General features: G+C 46.0%; 1 protein-coding gene across 2 annotated transcripts in view; it reads left to right on the top strand.

Moving 5' to 3' along the window:
• Nucleotides 1-19,070, top strand: part of SYN3 (synapsin III) — a 402,826-nt gene that overhangs the window by 183,146 nt on the left and 200,610 nt on the right. The gene's annotated exons all lie outside the window — the stretch shown is intronic.

Genomic DNA, 19,070 nt, shown 5'->3' with positions numbered 1-19,070 from the left:
TACCAGCACACCACTGCCATTTATTAACTGTGTGATCTTGGACAAGTAACCTTTCTGTACCTCAGTTTTCTCATCTGTAAAATAGGGACAGCATTAGTGCCTACTTCACAGAGTTGTGAGGAATAAACATCATGCACGGGAAGGACTTAGCAGAACTCCTGGTACAGAATCAGCCATCAGTGAGTGGCCACTGTCAATATTATTATTAAGGCAATCGTATTATTATCATTAGTCATCATCTCATACAAGCAGCCTCTCCTTCCACCCAAGCTGGGTTCCACCATCAGAGATTATCTGTGACTTGATATTCATCACAGTGCACTGGGATTGTCATTTTCTGTGTCATTTTCCCTCTTTAGGAGGCGAGCTAGTTGACAAAATCTAATTGAGTTTTCTGAGCACTTAGCCCAATGCCTGACACACAGTAGGTCCTCAACAAACTGTTAGATTAGATTGTTAGTGAGGAAAGTGTTTCGAAGCTACTGAAAAACCAGAATTAGGGAACTTGGAGATTTCTCTAATCACATTACAAACTTTTAAGAAATTCTTCTCCACATCCAAGCACTGCTGGAATACTGTGTTTAGGGTTCATGCCTTGGGAGTACCTTATAATGTGGTCATTTTGGAATTTCAGGAACTAAAAGCCCCCTGACTTGGTGCCCAGACAGACCCACCACACACTGAACTCTTTTATAACAAAGTTCTCAGTGTGTATAATATGGAGCCCCTGTGATAGTCTTAGCATGTCAAGAATATGACCAGTAACTTTCCAAACCGCTTGAAGGTAGCTGGAACTGCCTCTGCCTCAAGTATTTAGAGAAAAAAGATTTTGATGTCACGTCAACAAACTCTTAAAGAGACTGCACATACCTGGAGTGCTTTTCAAGGCCTAGGAGCCAGTGATTGGAGGCTGATTTCAGGGAGAAAGGAGGGGAGAGGCCAAAGGCATGTTGAAAAATCATTTTTTTTCTGTTGTTCCTTTGTATGAACTGGTTGCTGGCTTCTGCAACACCCAGTAATTAAAATGGCTGGAATGCTTTGCATTTTTACAGCACTGTGAAGGCGGCTCAGAGGCCTAGAGCTGGAGCCAGCTGGAGGCCCAGGGATCCTACCCCTTGGCCTGGCAGAGGCGGCTGGCATCTGCCTTAGGTGGTGGTGGCGGGGAGAGTTGGCGGCAGGAGGGAGGGAGGAAGTCAAAGGTCAGCAATAGTTCCCACTGCTCTTCTCCTTCCTTAGTCAGGTGCATCCAGGTGCACCACCTCTAGAAGGAAGGTCCACATGGGCCACCCACCTTCTGGAAGTCTGTAGTGATTAGTGGTGCTGCCTAGGAATGGTAAACAATGATATAGCTCTCCTTTATTATCTACCCTGTGCCAGGTCCTGTACCAATAACGTTATGTATGTTATCTTTTTTCAAGAAAAAATCTCAGACCGTATCACTCTCCTGCTCAAAACTCTCTCTGGATCCCTCATGCATTTAAAATGAATTCTAAATGCCTCCTGCTTCCATCCCCCACATGATATAGTCCCTGCCAGCACTGTCCTTCCCCCACTCTCCCTTCAGCTCACCATGTTCCCCACCATGCTGGCCTCCTTTCCATGTTTCACCAAGCCCAGTCTGGTTCCTGCTCCAGGACTGCCCCATCTCCTCCCTTGACCTTCCCAGGTCCAGCCATGTCCGGTTCCTTCTTGTGATTCAGCTTCCAGCTCAGATGTCACCTTCTCAGAGACATCTGCCCTGGCTGAAGTAAGACAACCATCCCCAGTCACTTGTGCCTCCCATTGCCCTGTGTTTCAAGTTTATTTCCTTTTCAGTACTTACTGCTGTCTGGAAAAAAAAACTTACTTGTTTATTTTTTATTCATTGTCTTTTCTATCTAAAATAGAAGCTCCTTGAGGTCAGGGCCCTTGTCTATCTTTTCTCTGGTGTATCCACAGCACCTAGATCAATAGTCAATAAATATGTCGAGATAATGAATCTTCACAACAACCCAACAGTCTGGACATCCTTGTTCTGATCTGCCAGGTGAGGAAGGGTGGTTAAATAGCTTGCCCAAGGTCACCCCATAGGAAGCGATGTTCCCAGGTCTGTCTGACTACTAAGCCCATGCTTTGGGATGAGTATGCATAACTTTCCCCCATGCACAGCTACTTTAGAAAATAATGGAAAGATGGTGTCTGCACTTCAAGGGAAGGAGTCAGGACTCAAGGCTAACTATGAGTGCTTTAGTAATGTAACGGTGGTGGTACCAAGAAAGAAGAATGTAAACACATGATGGGAACCCACCACCCTGGTGGTCTAATCCAAGTTCTGCCACGTGTGCTACCTTGGATGAGTTAATTACCCTCTCTGGGCATTTTTTTTAAATGTGCAGAGGCTGTCTGCTTCCACCTCCCCAGGGACAATTATGTGACAGTGTGTGAAGCCCCAGCATTCTAATGACCCTCTCCTGTCCCGAGATGGAGAGGCTGGAATGTTGCATGGATCACTAGGGTGGGAACCACACCATAGGGAAACAATGCTCTCCTGACTATGTGGGTATCTATGGCAATAAGCAGCTAGATTTAGAAGTTGGCTTATAAAGCCTTTTGGGAGGGCAGACTTAATTAACTTAGTTAAATGAACATCATCACTGCTCCTTTCCGTGCCTATGCATTGCCTCCCTGGTAGAGCCTGGCTGCTCAGCCTGACCTTCTGGCCCCAGAGTCTGTCCCAGCCTCTCACCCCCATCTCTAGGCTTCATCCTAGCCAAGCAGGATCTGTGCCCTTCCTCACCATGACGCGAGCTGTATCTTCTCCCCACCACTGGCTTTTTAAAAAGTGTTTTATTTTGATGTAATTCCTATTTATAGAAAAGTTGAAAGAATAGTTCACAGAATTACCAGATACTTTTTGCCCTAAAGGTTAAAAAGGTTAACATATTACTACATTTTCTCTCTTCCCTCCTTTTCTCTCTCTCTCTCTCTCTCTCTCTCTCTCTCTCTCTCTCTCACACACACACACACACACACACACACAACTGAACTGTTTAGGAGTCAGCTGCAGACATGATGCCTCTTTACCCCTAAATATTTCCATGTTTATTTCCCAAACACAGGCCACCATCAGCTTCTGCAGTGTGAAGCAGCTCAGGCCCTGGGGTTTGCATTCCAAACCCCAGCTCTACCTCTTAACTAACCGTGTGCTTTTATGCAGAAGGTTTCACTCCTCTGGACCTCAGCTTCCTCATCTATAAATTGGGGGCACTAAGAACACCTACCTCATAGGGCCAGCGTGAGAATTAAATGAGATACTCCACGCTGAGGGCTTGGCACTGTGCCTGGGATATGAAAAGTGCATAAGTAAATGGGAGTGTTTTGCTAGAATGCTGTGGTTTTTTCTTCTTTGAAATGGTTTGATTTCTTGGCTTTCCCCTTATTCTTCTTTAGGCCAATTCTCGTAGGAAAAAAACAAGACAGGTTCTTTCATTCATTCCCTCCTTATTTATTGAGCACTGATGCCAGGTCTGACCCTTTTCTGAGTACTGAGATAGAGCAGCAAACAAGATAGACATAGTCCCTGTCCTTAGAGTTTATGTTGCATGGTGGAGACAGACAGTAGACATGGAAGCAAATAGATGGGCCATTTCAGTGGGTCATAAGTGCAATGAAGAAGAGAAAACCAAGGGACTCTGGAGCCAGGGAGTATGCAGTGGCCTCCTTTGATTAGGGTGACCAGACAAGACTTCTCAGATGAGATCAAAGTTCTACTAGATTCTTTCAGTCTTAGAAAATGCCTTCTGGGAACATGTCAGGCACAATTTGATTGCTCAATAAATGTTTTTCTCATGATTGTGTGCACAGTGGGATGCATGAGAGTTTAAATCCTCCCAAAAGAACGTGATCACGGGAGCAAGCACTTCTCTACCACTTGCTTGGAGCCATGCACTTTACATATATTATCCTGTCAGCCTTCCTGGACTCCCTGTGAAGTAGATATCATTCTCCTCATTTTATAGATGAGGAGACTGAGGTTCAGAGAAGCAGCTTCATTTGCCCAAGAACAAAGAGAAAGTCAAAGATTCTCTGACTGCATCTGGCACCAAAAATCCACCTGGAATCACAGTGTCAGCCTCTTACTACTCACAAGGACAAAACGGCAGGTTTTCATTTGAAGAAAGAGTGTTGTGCTAGATGTCAGAGGTGCTTTTCTAACCCCGGCTCTGCTGCTTATGAGCCGTGAGTCTCAGTATAACCCTCCTTGACACTGGATGGTCCCTTGCATCCCCTCCAGCTGAAACAGGTGAGTTCACCTGTATTTTTTTTAACTTCCTCTGCCTCCTCTTTGATGGAGAAAAGTAATGCAAAGCGGGAAGAGCATTAGGAGAACAGATGAGCTGTGGGTATCACCTGCACCAAGTGATCACACCACGAGCCAAAGAGTGGGTCTGCCTGGGAGGAGCAAGAAGGGGAGAAATGCCTCCCCTGCCTCACAGCATCCAGCCTAGTGCCCTGTGCACAGTAGGAGCTCAAGCCTGCTCTCATATGGACAAGTGCAGCTATTCTCTTATGCCAATTAGAAAAGCAATGACATTGCTTATGGCCACACCACATGCATTGTGCCAATATTGCCAGCTGTGATATGCTATTCTATTCCAGGACTCCTGTTTGAAGCAGGCCACTGACATTAGAGAGTTTTCAAAGTAGGGTGAATGGGGGAGAGTTACCATTGTGGTTAATTGACTATATTAGTTATCTATTCCTACATTACAATATTACCATACACTTAGTGGCTTAAAACAACACACATTTATTATCTCATGGTTTCTATGGGTCAGGAGTCCAGGCCTGGCTTAGCTGGGTCCTCTGCAAGGCCACAATCAAGATGTTGACTAGGGCTGCGCCTTCATCTTCCTTGCTCACGTGATTGTGGCAATGTTCTGTTTCCTGTGGACTCAGTTTCTCACTTGCTGTGGGCTGGAGTTCACCCTCAGCTCCTTGCCATGTGACTCTCTCCATAGGCAGCTCACTATATGGCAACTTGCTTCTCCAGAGTCAGCAGGGAAGAGCATCTTCTCCCCAGATGGGCATCGTAGTCCTATGTAATGCGATCACATACACATAATCATATACATCCCACTGCTTTTGCTGTATTCTACTGGTGGAAAGTATGTCATAGGTCCTGCCCACACTCAGGAAAGGAATTATACAAGGATGTAAATACCAAGAGGAGCGGATAAAAGGGACCACATTGGCTTACCTTCTAAACAGAGTGAACAGAGCGATCAGAATGTTGAAAGCCCCAGAAAGCATGGAGTATGGAGAACAGTTGAAAGCACTTGAAAAATTTAACCTGGGTAAGAGGAAAATGATAATAAACACTTATATTGCTTTAACTGAGGACTTTTCATATCCTAGGTCACTTAACTGTCATACAGCCCTGTAAGGTAGATACTATTATCGTCCTCGTTTTCCAGATAAGGAAACTGGATCACAGATAGCTCAAGTAATATGCCAAGTTGACACAGCTATTGAGCAGTACTGCTGGGAGTTGAACCCAGGCAGTCTGCCTCCAGGGTTCATGTCTGGCAAAGACCGTCAGTCATTAGAAGACAAGGTTGAGTTTCCCCTAAAAGATACAAGGACCAAAGGGTAAAAGCTACCAGGCGGTAGATGTGAGGCTTACCAGAAGCTCTGAGTCTACATTGCCAGGGCATAATTAGCAAGTGCTGAGGAGCAGCTGTCCAGGTGAGACTGGGAAGTGTGCTCCTGCACACCGCCGTCTCCACAACTCCCTGTTGTCTCTTCGACTGAGGCCATAGGTAGGTTATTTCCCACACTGCTCTTGCAAGGCCCCAGACTGCACCATGAACTCCTGGGCCAGGCATTCAGGCAGTATAAACCTGTGGTCACGGGAGGAAGCAGAGGAGGAGCTGGGCCTTAGTGACCACGTGAGAGGCTCAGCAATTGTAGCAAGGGAGTTATAGACAAGGATGCAAGTATCAAGTAGGTCAGCCTCCACTATGAATTGAGACCAAGGCCCTCGCGTCCCTGGGTCTTTAGCTCCCTTGGCTGTATAATGGCAATGACAGATTCTGGTTCCCCTGGTCCTTGGGAGGATCCGATGAGATCCTGGAGAATGAACTAACTACTTTGAGGCCCAGATCCATAGTCTAAGCAAGGCCAGATTCCTTGTATTAGAACTACAAGACATGAAAACCCATTTGTTTTCCTTCTTACTGTGGAATTTTTGTTCAGAAATAGTTTTGAAGGGGGAAAAAAATCCCAGCCCTTTGAGAAAATAGGATGGGGAGGACTCATGGAGGGAAAGCTTCATTGTGAGGTAAGGAGTTCTTTGTGGATACTTTTTGTTCTATTTTTAAAAGAAAGCTATTCTTCAAGATAATGAAAAGAAAAAGTAAGGAGAAAGGCATATTCGTCTGTGGATGTGCTTTGCCTAAGAATCCCAAAGCAACCCCTGGAGAAAGGAAAATACATCAAAACATGATCTGGGAAACCCTTAAACAGCAATTGTGCCTTGGCCCTGCCTCAGCCAATCATCATCAACAATAATAATAGTTAACACTTAAGTAGCATTTTCTATGCACCAGGCACTGGTATAAGTACTTTATTATTAATTCCTTTAAACCTCAGCTCAGCCCTGTGGGGCGAACACATTATCATAATCCCATTTAATAGGTGGGAGCTGAACCCCAGAGAGGTTAAGTGACTTAGCCAAGGTCACACAGCCCATCAGAGGCAGAACCAGGATTCAAACCCTTCTAGTCTTAAGGGTACTCTTGGTACCCTTGACCACTACCTACTCAGACCCTCAAGGATTGATTGAACAGGTACATGGATAAGGCACCATTCTGGGTACCAGTGGGGTGAGAGGGAGGAGGTGGGAGGCATAAGGAAAGAGCAAGACCCTAAAAGTTGAATCTCCCCAGGCTAGGCTAAGTCCACTTTCTGGCCGTGGGACCTCGGGCAGGATTGTGAGCAACTGGGTCTTTCAGGTCTTGGTAGTTCTGGTGCCTTATACAATTAAGAAGCAGTTGACGGAAGGAGGGAGAAAAGGAGAGACAGAGGGACAGAGGGAGACAGTGAGGAAGGAAGAAAAGAAATAGAAGCAATAATAACTAATTTTAATAGCAGCTAGCTCTTAACAAGTGTTTATCTTGCCAGGTACTGCTAAGTGCTTTACCCACATTATATTATTTAATCCTCATAGTAACGACCCTATGACATGGTTAATATTACTACTTCCATTTGAAGGATAAAGAAACTGAGGCATGAGAAGGTCATTAGCTTGTTCAAGGTCACATAGCTGGTGAGTTGGGGAGCCAGGATTCCGACCAGGCAGTGCTATTTTAGTACCCAGACCCTTAGTCAGTAACAAAAACAGTAAATGTTTGAGGTCAAGGTGTAATCCCTCCCATATGCAGAGTACTTGGCAGATTACAAAACTCTTTGTGGTGAGGTTTCCAAGGGTGGAGATGGGGACAGAAATTTCCGGGGTTCTCAGCCAGTGATTCTCAGCTAACACTTAGGTGAAAAATGCCAAGGCAAGCGGAGATGTGAAACAGAAACCAGGGCAGCCGCCGATGGTGCACTGCTCAGAGGCCCTTTGGTGGCCTGGTCCACTCAGGCGCGGCTCAATCTTGAGCAGCTATACCCTGGTCATCTGTAATTTTACTCCCCAGGACACACTCCTGAGACCCCCATCTCATTTACTTCCTCGTCCCCCCAGGGCCAGCTGCAGGCATGAAATCCCAACCCAGTTCAGCAAAACACAAACCAGATGCAGTGTCCCACACCCATGAGCTGGAAGCTGTTTAATTTGTGTCCAGGCAGGTAGGCAAAGGAACACAGAAATGAAGGCAGCGAGCATCAGGGGGCTCAGTCAGGGCACAGGGTTCCTTCATGGACTTGGAGGCAGAACACAGCAGCTCAGCCTTACCAAAAGAGCGAGCTCTTTGTTCTAGCTACCTCTGCCACGTTTTGCTTTTCTGCCCTGGTTATCCCATTGCAGAATGCAGCCACCAGTACCTGCCCAACCTATATCGTAGCTGGTACTGAGGATTAAAGGAGTTGATAGAGATTGCATCACAGTTGTAATCTGCAAAGTGCGTACAGCTGCTAATCACGTTTTTCCTATTAATGCATTTCCTGGGGAGACAGTATGTCTTGAGGGGAAAAGCACAGTGTGAGAATCACACAGACCTGGGTTTGATTCCCAGCTCTGCCACTAGCCAGCTGTGTGCACTTGGGTAAGTCATTACACTTCTCTGCACTAGCGTTTACTCTCCTGTGAAGTAGGAGTAATGATGCCCACTTCAGAGAGTCTCGGTGAAGATGAAATGAGACAGCACCTGACTCATGGAAGAAACTTAATGAGGAGGGACAAGTAATTCAGTGTCTTACAGCCACAGTTCTCCACCATTGTCATTCCCTCAGGACAGCCTTCTCTGACCTCTGGGACCAGATAAGAATCCATTGTTGCAAGCCGGCACATGCAGCAATTCTTTGCAGCATACGTCACATTTTACATTTATTCGGATGATAATTTGATTACTGTCAGCCTCCCTCACTAGCCATATATGGAGAGAGGAACTATGTCTGTCTTGGGCCATCACTGGAACCCCAGTGCCTAAGATGAGCCTGGCCCACAATAGGTGCTCAGTGAATATGTGTGGAGTAAATTACTGAAGGAAATGAGCAGTATCCCAGTACGCTGATGTATTCCGCTTATTTGGAAGATAGTGTTACAATAGGTTTTTGTTATTGGTAGTGAAAGTCCTGGAGTTTATTTTGTTTTTGAGAAACAATTAAAGCATGTTCAAGATTATCTTTAAAATAGTGTCATCCTCATTAACAGAAGGTTTGCCGGAAGCAATGATGCAGGTGATGGGGACCTTGTTGTATTCAGATTCACTTGACGAACAGAGCCAGGCAGCCAGACGCCTGCTTTGAGCCCCATAGCTGACACCACACCTGGGAAAGGATAAGGAGAGGGAGGTATTGGGTCAGCCGGGGTCAAGGCCACCAAGAATGGAACTTCCAGGCATGTGGAGATGCCCTGGCATTGTCAGGTGGCTCAGATGTCCTTCCTGGTGTCCCTTCCCAGCCAACGCATGCTCCAAAGGCCAGCTCTTTGCTCTGGTCCCCCCCTGCTGTCTGCCCCTACCTCCTCCCCGTGCTTTTGCCCCAAAGCCCAGCCTCAAGAGCTGCCCCTGGGAAGAGGGTTGGAGCCTCGCCTTCCTAAGTGAGCAGAAAGGCCTGGAATCCCACCCAAGTGGGCCAGACAGGACCAAACGGTCCAGTGAGGTACACCTGCCTGGAGGCTGGAGTTTACCCCAGCCAGAGCTGAACATTACTCACTGTCAGAAACATCCCCTAAGCCTTTCACGAATCATCTGGGCCCTGCTAAGTGCCAAGGTCAACGTTTAGCCTTTCCTGTTTTCTCTGCCTCTTGGCTGCGGTCTGTTTCCTGAGCCAGTGGAGACAGAAGTAGTTTGCAGGAGCGGGGCACAGCCAGACAAATGAAAGGATTTCTTTCCCTTTCTGAGTTTGATTTTGGTTGGGGAGGGCCCAGAGGGGCCCGACTGCACTCTAGCAAGAGTTGACTCCCCTCCTGAAAGCCCAGGTCCTGACCAAGGGAAAACAGAATGATCTAAGGTCCAACATTGTATGGCACAATAATTCTTAAAACTTTAGGAAACTTGGATGTTTAAAAAAAAGAAGAAACACTGAGAAAAATAAAAATGAAACGAAATTATGTCATCCTCTCTTGCCTGCTTTTCAATAGGCTCTCTTGGGTGAGGCTACAGCTCAATGCAAGCCCTGAGGTTTACCCTCCACCCATCATAATCCCATGAGAATGTCTCCCGTGGGAATGTCATTCAGTGATTGGGTCTTGATGGAAACAGAAGGTTGAAAAATGTGGTCTTAAACATCATAGATCCTTTTTGCCTGTAGCATCTGGTCTAGAAAATTGGAAATGAGAATGTCCTTGTCTTTCTCTCAGATGACATGAACACTGAAAAGTTAATGCTTCTAAGCACAGAATTATCTGCTTCCTGCCATAAAACTTCCTGCCTTGAGACACTGTTTATCAATCCTTTAACCCTAACGTGTCTTGACCAGCCAGGACCTGATAGGAGAAAAGCATTTTCTTCTTGGTGTGGCAGCCTTCACACTGCTATTACAGCAATAATTTGGTATTTTTCACAGGTTTTAGGTGGTATCCCCATCAACATTTTATCTAATAGTTAACTTTTTAGTACAATAAAAATTTTATTTAAAAAAATTTAAAAAATATAACTAGCAAATCAAATCCATGAATTCATGGATATTATAGCTTAGATAAACCCAAAGCTGACACTTCAGTAAGAAGAAAAAATAGAGTCAATCCAAAGAAAATACTTAGTAAGTATTGATAGTAAACTGTTAGGAGAAAATGGCAAAAATAAATGTGGAAAACTAATGTGTGAGCTTTAGGAATGCTGCAATTATTTATTTTCTTCTCTCTCTTCGCATTAATTTGTGAGTTCCTTTAGGACAGAGACTGCCTTTGTATTCTTTATATCCCAAGCACTAGCACAGTACCTGACACAAAGGAGCTCCACACATAGGAGCTCAATATTCAGTGAATGTGGGATACAAAAATGATGAATGGATGATTGAATGGAGAGACAGGCTTGGCATCTTGCGCTGTGACAAATCCACTGAGGTTGAGTTCTTCCCAGAAGTGTCTTGGGAACAACAGTGTACCGAAGGAGGACCTTCCCTCCTAAACAGGTTTCTGTATGATGATAATTGGTAAAAGGAGGGGTGGGCTGGCTAATGCGTCTAAAAGCTAGCTTCCCCCTTCTCAGATTCTTCCCACCAGACAGAATTTCCAGCTGCCTGGAATAAAGGAGGAGCCAAGAATACTGAAATCCACAGCTAGGGCTCTTCATACAGGACACACTAGCTGTGTAGCCTCGGATATGTCACTTAATGTCTCCTTCTCTGAGGGGTGAAGAAGTCATTACAGTCAAAGAAATTCTGTGATTCTGGGAGGGGTTGGTTCTGAATTTGAAACCTACAGGAAAGGCAGTGGGGAGGAGGTACTGATGAGCTGGTGCAAGGCCTGATTCAGGCTTGAAGAACTGACGCCTTGGCGTTCAGTGATCATCTGTGCGGTGAGCATCGTGGGTCATTCTGGGTAGTGACATCTCTGAGGTCACCTGGGGCCACTTCCAGCTTTAGGAACTTTTCCTGTGTGTGCCTGGTGGGGGAGAGGGTGGCTTCTGCTGCTGGGGCCCCCACTACATGAGAGCAATGAGGGCAGCCTCTCCATGCCTGCCATGGAAAGGCAAGCAGGTTTGCTTCCACTTGGAATTCTTATGTGTCCCCCTAGGACTGAACTTTACAGTTTACTGATCACTGTTCATGTCCTCTGTCCCATCTGATCCCCATGGGATTCCAGAGGGGGCCACTTAGGGTAGTGCAGAGGGAGGTGGTAACTAAGTGCTCCAGGCCATGTGTTCAGAAGAAAGAATACCTGCTGTGGAGCAGAACTCACCGCAGGGTGGCCCAGGGCCTGGGACTTGGATCCAGACCCCTGTGTTCAAAGTCCAGCTCAACCAGGTGCCAGCTATGTAACCTCAGGAAAGCCAGATCTCTTCTGTGGGCAGCAGTTTTCTCATCTGTAAAATGGGACAGTAAGAGTATCTATCTCATATTGTTGTTATGAATATTTAATGAACATTATCTGGCACAGAGTAAGTGATCATATTTTATTATCTCATAGGTTATTTTGAGGATTTGGTGGGATAGCAGATATATTCGTTTCCCAGGGCTGCCTTAACAAAGTACCACAAATTGGGTGGCTTTAAACAACAGAAATTTATTCTCTCACATTTCTGGAGGCCAGAAGTCCAAAATCAGTATCACTGGGCTAAAATCAAGGTGTCAGCAGGGCTGTGCGTTCTCTGGAGACTCTAGTGGAGAATCCCTTCCTTTCCTCTTCCAGTTTCTGGTGGCAGCCAGCATTCCTCGCCTTGTGGCTACATCTTTCTGACCTTTCCTTTCATCTTCACATGGCCTTCTCCTGTGTGTGTCTGAGAGTGTGTGTGTGTGAAATCTCCCTCTGCCTACAAGGATACATGTGATGACATTTAGGGCCCACCTAAATAATCCAGATTAATTTTTCCATCTCAAAATCCTTAACTTAATCACATCTGCAAAGATCCTTTTTCCAATTAAGATAACATTTATAGGTTTCAGGAATTAGGATGTGGATATCTTTTGGGAGCCATTTTTTAAGCCTATCACATGAATGGCCTTTTACAAAGTTTGCTGACCCCTGTTGTAGAAGGATAGGGAAGCCACTCCCAGACTGGCCAGCTCCCACCCTCTGAATCTGCCTTCTGGAGGCCCCTCATCTCACTCTACATCCACATCTGGCCCATACCAGGGTTCTCCATTTTGTTAAACACTTCCTAGGACTGCGTATAGTTTTCCTCACCCCTGCCCACCTTCCCCCTGCAAAAAGAAAATAGTAAAATAACACCAACATCTGCAACATTTCTTGACCTTCTGGTCCCACTTTTTTTTTTTTTTTTGCGGTACGCGGGCCTCTCACTGTTGTGGCCTCTCCCGTTGAGGAGCACAGGCTCCGGACGCGCAGGCTCAGCGGCCATGGCTCACGGGCCCAGCCGCTCCGCGGCATGTGGGATCTTCCCGGACCGGGGCACGAACCCGTGTCCCCTGCATCGGCAGGCGGACTCTCAACCACTGCACCACCAGGGAAGCCCTGGTCACACTTTTGTCTCCCCCATGGCCCAGCACTGTCCTCAGGGACAAAAAGAATGAGAGATTTTTAGCAGACAAATTCTGTTTTCCAGAGTAGGACCCTTTCTTCACCTTATTTTGTGTGGTGGATGGCTTTTCCTGATGTCCTAAGAGGGTTTTACCCCATCCTCTCTGGGCTAAAACTGCTCTCCTGACATCCTATTCCAGTCTCATGCAGGGACCATCCTTCCCAGGGTGAACTGTTCTGCTCCCCAAGCCTTGTACAAACCTGGCCCCAAGCAGCTCACTAAGAAATGTACTCTTCCTCCCCTTTCCAAGTTTGATCATGGAAATGGAGCTATGTTAGTTTCCACGTTGGTAAAACTAGCACAAACATGATGATAAATGAACATTTGCCGTGGGAATGAATGAAACCACACAAACTCACAGGTAATCCACTCCATGTAGAGTGTGCATCTTTTTGCACAGTCCACAGCTTGAAAATGAACAGGGATATTGTTCATATTTTGATGGGGTATTCAGAATGGCCAAGCGTGTACACTGAGTATGGACATCGAAGTTCTGGGGATCATTATGTCATGTGATCCTCCCCTGTGAGGGAGGCAGACTAGTGTTACTATCTCCATTTTAAAGAAGGGAAACTGGAATTCCCTGGCAGTCCAGTGGTTAGGACTCTGTTCTCTCATTGCCGAGGGCCTGGGTTCAATCCCTGGTCAGGGAACTAAGATTCCACAAGATGCATAGGGTGGGCAAAAATAAAATAAAATAAAATAAAATAAAGGAGGGAAACTGGGGTTCAGAAAGGTCAGGTAGGTAACTGGCCTGTTGTTAGAAAGATAGTAGGTGGCAGACTTGGTCCTGGAACCCATTCCCCACCTAGTGTTTCCACTGGCCTGGGCGAGGTCCACTATGTAACAGAGGCAGAGCGGAGGGTGCAAGAGCCTGGCCTGGGAGTTAGGAAACTGTTTGGTGTCTTTGTCACTAAATCTGTTGGTGAACTTTTTCTCTCTGGTATTCAGTTTTCAGAATTTTATCTTATCATCTGTGTCGTGGACAACTTCAGGGAGCCAGGCTGGTTACATAAAATAATTTTTAAAAAATAATACTAATGGCTACCATTTAATTGAGCACTTATTATGAGCCAGGCACTATTTGATGTACTTTACATGGATTGATTAATTTAATCCTCACAGCATCCTTATGAGTCTTCTTATTATAGCCACTTTACAGAGGGAAAACTGAGACACAGAACAGTTAAGTACCTTGATTCAGGGCCACACACCTATTAGTTGGGGAAAATGGAGTGCCAGGAATAGGGAAGTTCCTATAGTATACAGATGGCTGAGGGCCTCTCAACAGTGAGAGGCCTGCGTACCGCAAAAAAAAAAAAAGTGGGACCAGAAGGTCAAGAAATGTTGCAGATGTTGGTGTTATTTTACTATATTCTCCAATGAGGTGGACACATGAATAAAGGCAAAGAGAGAGAGAGCCATGTGGATATCTAGGAGAAGAGTTTTTAGACTAAGGGAATATCGAGTGGAAAGGCCCTGAGATGGGAGCATCCTTGATGTATCCAGGATGGGAGCAGCCATTGAGCAGCGGGGGAAGGCAGGAGATGAGGTCAGAGCTGGGATAGGTGGGGAGGGGCAGACTGTGTAGGACTTTGTGGTTCATGGAATTTGGCTTTTGTTCAGAGTGACATGGGAAGTCATTGCAGGACTCTGAGCAGAAGAGTGCCACTTGACTTAACATTTGAAAGAATTACTTTGTCTGCCATGAGGAAAAGAAGGAAAGGAGGCTGATGGGGGCAAGGGCAGAAACCACGAGCAGATGGAGGAGATTGCAGTGATCCAGAAGAGAAATGGTGGTAACTTGGACCAAGGCGGGTAGCAATAGACATGGTAAAATGTGGTCAGTTCTGATTTTATTATGAAGGTGTGGGTGACAGAATTTGGCAGTGGACTGAATGTGGAGTATAAGAGAAAGAGGAAAGTCAAGGGTGACACCAAGAATTTGGGGTTGATCAAATAAAAGGAGTTGCCATTAATTAAGATGGGGAAGTTGGCAGATCAAGCAGTGAGAGTTTGGCTGTCAGCCTACTTAACTAGCAGTGCCTATTAGGCATCCAAGGGGAGATGTTGAAGAGGCCATTGAATCTGGGGTAGAGGGAGAGGATTGTCCGGGTATATAAATTTGCGAGTCATCAGTACATAGATGTTGTTTAAAGTCATGAGACTGAGATCATCATGAGAGGGAGTGTGACAGAGAAGAGCAGAGACCAGAGTGCTTCAAAGTTTAAAGGTCGGGACATTGAAGAGGAATCAGTAAAGGTGACTGAGAGCAAGCAGTTGGTGAGAATCAAGAGTAGTGTCCCAGGGCTTCCCTGGTGGCACAGTGGTTGAGAGTCCGCCTGCCGATGCAGGGGACACGGGTTCGTGCCCTGGCCCGGAAAGATCCCACATCCCGCGGAGTGGCTAGGCCTGTGAGCCATGGCCGCTGAGCCTGCGCGTCCGGAACCTGTGCTCCACAACGGGAGAGGCCACAACAGTGAGAGGTCTGCGTACCGCAAAAAAATAAATAAATAAAGAGTAGTGTCCCAGATGCCAAATGAGGAAAGTTTTTCAAGGAGATGGCATGATCAGCTATGTCAAATGCAGCTGTTTGGTAAAGTACAACGAGAGCTGAAATTTGATCATTATATTTAGCAACATGGAGGTCAGGCAAGACCTTGACAAATGGAGGGGTGGGAGCGAATTCAAGAGAGAATGGAAGAGAAGCAGAGCTCAGAAGTAGACTTTTTGGTATAAAGATGATTAGAAAAATTGAGTGGTAATTGGAGGATAATATAGAGTCAAGAAAGTGCTTTTTTAAGGGAGGTATTGCAATAACATGTTTGAATGATGATGGGAATGATCCAATAGTAAAAGAGAAGTTGATACAGGAGAGAGAGGAACATTTGGTAGAGCAGTATCCTAAAATTGGTGAAAAAAAGTGATATCTACAGTACAGTGGAAGGGTTCTCATGGTTAGGAGCAGAGTTCATCCAAAGGAACAAGAGGGAAAGCACAGTGTATGGCAATAGATACTGGAAGGTGGGTAAATGTGGTGGTGGGAGCTTGGGCACATCTCTTTTGATTGCTTCTGATGTTTTCAATAAAATATGAAGCAAGGTCATTATCACTGAGAATCTAGAGGAGGAGGACATATCAAAAGTGTTAGAATAAAGGATAAAATGTTAAATATTTGCCTAAAAGAATGGGAGAGTGAATGGATTAAGGAAGTGTAATAGGATAACAGAGCTTCAGATGAGTCCTGAAAATAATGGTCATATTTTTCTCCAGCCATATTCAGATGTGGTACATTTTGATCACCTTTGCAGCTGAGGGCAAAAAAAGGTGAAACAGAATGACATTTGTAGTGGGAAGGCACGATCAGTTCTGAACATGTGTTTGAGTGCCTGTGGGATTAAATGGCCAGGAGGCAGTTGATCACACACACACACACACACACACATCTATGTATATATGTGTATATATATACACACACATTAGATTAGATGGCCAAGAGCCAGTTGATTATATATATATATATATATATATATATATATCTGATGACAATTCTGAGCTCTAGAGTAAAAAGAAAAACCTGAAAAGGTTTCAGAGAAAGAGATTACAGGCTACTTATGAAGAAAAGAAAAGAGAAAGAGACTGGCAGCAGGCCACTCATCTGAAGCGCTGGAAGTTCGAAGACAGTGGAACAATTTTCTCAGACTAATGAGAGAAATGTATGTAATCCAGGATTCCCTTACACAGCCGTGCATATTAGAGGGGCTGTAATATAAAAGGACTCAAAGTAAACCATCCATATACTCTTTCTGTGGGAATTACTTAAGGATCTACTCTAGTCAAATGAAAAATTGATCGGAACAAAGATCTCAAAATGAGGGAAGACAAAGCACACAAGTAAATTGTGTGTGTGTGTGTGTGTGTGTGTGTGTGTTTAAAGTCACCAGCAATCCTTTGTGGGAACTATCCTAGGAAAGTAATGGGAGCAGAAAGTGTATTGCAGGAGATACGAAAGCAGTAGCCAGAGAATGCTCCTTCAAGAAATATGGAGGTAAAACAAGAAGGGAAGGTCACTTAAGGGATCAAAAGAAGAGCTGACTTTTACTCATAAAAAGCAAAACCCAAGCACGTTTGTAAACCAAGAAAAAGGAGTTGTAAATGTGGAAGGTGTACAAGTATGTGTGGCAGCCCACATACAGTAGGGATGTCTTCTATTCCAGAAGGCATGGACCTTTGACTAGCTTGGATTTGGGAGGGAGGGAAACATATTGGGTTGGTTAGAAGGAGAGAAGGAAGAAAGGGTGGGGGAGGGTAGAGAAGTGAAGAAAATAGTTGCTACAGATACCCAAAAATCGGTCAGAATCACATACCTAAAGCATGTACTTTAGTGTAAGTATATTTAATTCTGTGATCTGGGAACATAGCCCAGCCAGCACATCATTTGGCTGGGAGCTGTCTATTTTTCCCCATTGTCACGTAACTAGAGCAGACCTCTGAAGGAAGGGGTCTGCTAAGACTGATAATTTTTTTGAGGAAGAATGAATTAAAGCATATCTGGAAGTCCTAGACGGGCACCTGGAGGAAAGCATCATGACAAAAGTGGGAAAGCCCCATGGAGGCAGGGATAGAAACCCAAGACAAATTCAGATTACTTTACAAAACAGCATTACGTAAGGGTGGGACCGGCTGCATGACACAATGGGCATGGCCTTCTGAGCTGCAGAGATCTCGGCTCAAATCTTGGTTCTCGTTCACTGTGAGACCTGAGAAAGTGATTCTACTCCTCGAAGCATCAGCTTCCTGTAGGTGAGAATGATAACACAGCCCTTGCAGAGCTTCTGTGAATATCACATGCATTCGGCAGGTTGTTGTGGAGGGTCCACTGGGTACCAGGCTTTGTTCCCAGGGCTGGGGGTTCCTTGGTAAAGAAAATGTTCGTGTTTCTCCCTCCTGGAGCTTCCACTCTAGATGACTGTGAGAAGTTAAGCAAGAAAAGCTGCAAACACAGAGCCTGGGGCATGAAGAGCACAAGAAGTGCTCACTAGGTGTCACTTCCACCCTATCCTTTCCCAAAGTGGCTGCCACCAAGGCTCCTCACCTAGCCCGCTTTCCCAGCCTTCCTCCCCATGGCTGGCAGAACTGTGTGGCTCTGGGCAGCTCCCCGCACACCCCCAATAGCCTCCGTACCACAAAGGCACGGCCTTCCTCAGTTTTCAGCAAAAATCCCTGAAAACCAAGCTCTCCCATCTGGATACGAAGCTGAAGGAAGAAGCCTAGTGCTTGGAGCCCCCGGGGCTCCAGGACCTGAATCAGGCCCAGCTCGTAAGGGAGCATCACTTCCTACAGGTCCCCTGCCTCAGGCTTGGCTCCCCGCCCCTCCAAGACATTCTTCCCAGGCCTGTGTTTGATGCGTTGAGCTCCAGTCACTTCGATATACAAGGTCATACACTCAGTAGTGTGTGATTTTTTTTTTATACCCGATCTTTGTATCTGTGCAAAGGGGTGCACAACCCCCAGGTTACCCCCTCCCATTCCCCAAACCCTTTCCCAGGTGTTTCCCTTCATCAGCAAGTCTGTGCTCCCTCCCACGTGTCGGCACTCTCAGGGGGCCTTCCCCGCCTCCCTCCTCACCATGTGACCCTCCTCCACTGTCACCCTTTTGCCTGGATAGGCCTGTCATTTCTCATTATTGTCACCACCCCAGACCCAAATTTGTCCTCTGCTTTCCTGTTTCCAATTAAACCGCGTACTATCAGGAATCCTAGGTAGCAGTGTTCTCCGGTCGCCAGAGAGGAAAATGACAGCATTGGGGGAGAGGGGGGATTCCCACTGACCAGCCTTGTGGATTTAGCCAGAGATATTCTGGTGGTTGGTTGAAAGCTGTGGAGACCCTGGGGCAGATGGTGTGGGCGGGCAAAGTTTGTGGCGGGTGCATTCTCCTTCCTTGTCTTGTGCTTTACTTTCACAGCTGTGGTTCCTTGGAGCCCTAACATTCCAGAGCTAATTTTAGGTTCTTGGGACTGGCTTGTTCTAAGTGACCCCGACCCCCACCTTTTCCCTCCGCCCAGCATATTCATTCCAGCCTCTGGCTCACACAGTCCACACGCGCGTGCTCTCTGGCTCTCGCTCAAATCAGAGGAGTAGTTGTAACCCAGGTCCCCCCACCAGCTCAGAGACCCTCAGGAAGCAGGAAACTGAATAGAGGGGGCGTGGGGTGGGAATCCT

Source organism: Monodon monoceros, unplaced genomic scaffold, assembly GCF_005190385.1.
Source record: "Monodon monoceros isolate NGI ecotype Baffin Bay Population unplaced genomic scaffold, NGI_Narwhal_1 Super_Scaffold_6, whole genome shotgun sequence".
Lineage (NCBI taxonomy): Eukaryota > Metazoa > Chordata > Mammalia > Artiodactyla > Monodontidae > Monodon > Monodon monoceros.
The sequence above is the reverse complement of the archived record's forward strand: the minus strand, read 5'-3'. Positions and strand labels throughout refer to the sequence as shown.